Source organism: Gossypium raimondii, chromosome 11 (assembly GCF_025698545.1).
Source record: "Gossypium raimondii isolate GPD5lz chromosome 11, ASM2569854v1, whole genome shotgun sequence".
NCBI lineage: Eukaryota > Viridiplantae > Streptophyta > Magnoliopsida > Malvales > Malvaceae > Gossypium > Gossypium raimondii.
In genome coordinates this window covers 25,135,083-25,136,780 of record NC_068575.1, presented here as the reverse complement: position 1 = coordinate 25,136,780, position 1,698 = coordinate 25,135,083, and positions in this window count along the sequence as shown.

Below are 1,698 nucleotides of genomic sequence, written 5' to 3'. Positions count from 1 at the left end.
ATTTCCTGATCAATATCTTCTATTCTTTAATCTGACATCTTTAATCTATAAAACAGAAACAAACAAATAGATCAGCATCTAGGAATCCCGACTCAATTTTAACCTAACAGTGGTATGTACTTCTTGACCAAATTTTGAAACCAGATTTAGGCCGAGAATCGACTAAACCTAATAGCTCTGATACCAACAAAATGTAACGCCTCCTAACCTTAAACAGTCACCGAAATAGTGTTATGAGGCATTACCGGACTTATCAGACAATCTACAAATAATTCTTGAACAAATAACAAACTTATTATAATATAATCATAATTTCATATAAATATTTTTATTACTAATTGACATCATTTTTTATATTTTTTCTTAAAAAAAACTCAATATAACCCCTTTATAAAGATTTAACCTTCCTTGCAATTTCAAATCGCAACCAATTCAAAACCAATATCATAATCCATACAATTTCGTATTCAAAACACCTAAACATATCTTAAACATCAACTTAATAATTTACTAAATAAATATTCGCATATATTGTTTAAATTAATAAACTTCATGCATTCTATTTTAACTTGTTACCAAATATACCAAATATGTTATGATAATTATATTTCCATTTCATTACACTAGGTATCAAAATATCATTTTAGTATAATTTTCAACCAAAAGCATAACACACTTTCAAGTGACCAATATAACACCTAAGTACATGCCACTTTACCAAAAGAAATATTACATCACCAAATTTTGTACTAGAGTCGGGATCGCTCTGGATGCTGAGCCGGAAAATTAATTTCTACTAACCTGCGCACGGAAAAAACCATACGCTGAGTATATCATACTCAGTGGTATTACTATAATTCAAATTATAATATAATAACCAAGTAAATTTAATCATTTAACTTTAAAAAAATTTACCAAACTAATTCATTTTTAACTTTCATTTCTCAATATCTACAATCTTATACTATCACATTGAGTCATTATTAATCTGATGAACATTGAGTTCATGCTTTCTATTCACATTTTCATATTTAATTCACAATTTTAAATTATAATCCACAATCACGTTTCTTTTCAATGGCTCAACTGATTCATTTCGTTCGATTTAACTTTTCAATTAATTACCCATATTAACAGACTCGGACTTTGGCGGATACACGGATCCAACCAAAGACACCAGATTGGCACCCAGTGCCTCATCGGATAGTTCAAAGCAAAGTTGACACCTAGTGTCTCATCGGCCTAGCCGAAGTAAAGTGATACCCAGTATCTCATCGAATCTATCTGAAGTAAAATAGTGACACCTAGTGTCTCATCGACTCGAGGTCGAAGTATCCCTGAACTCTTCCAATCCTATGGCATGCGAACTATATCCGACTCGGCCCGACTAGTTAATAGGGTTTCCAATTCTCAATTCAAATTCACTTTCATTTCAAAATTTACTTTCAATATCAAATTCACTTTTTCATTCACTAATCAAAATTCAATTCAATTTTCTAAATTCAATTCAATAAAGTTACTTACCTCAATATTTAGTTACCATAAATTAAATAAATTTAAAATTAATATTTAATAATGAATAACTTGAATTATAGTAATACGAACCCGAATTTCGTGATTACTCCTCGATAACTCTTTTCTTTCCTTTCAATGCCGATGTCTCGGGTTTTTTGTTAGCTACGAAAACTAAAATAATTT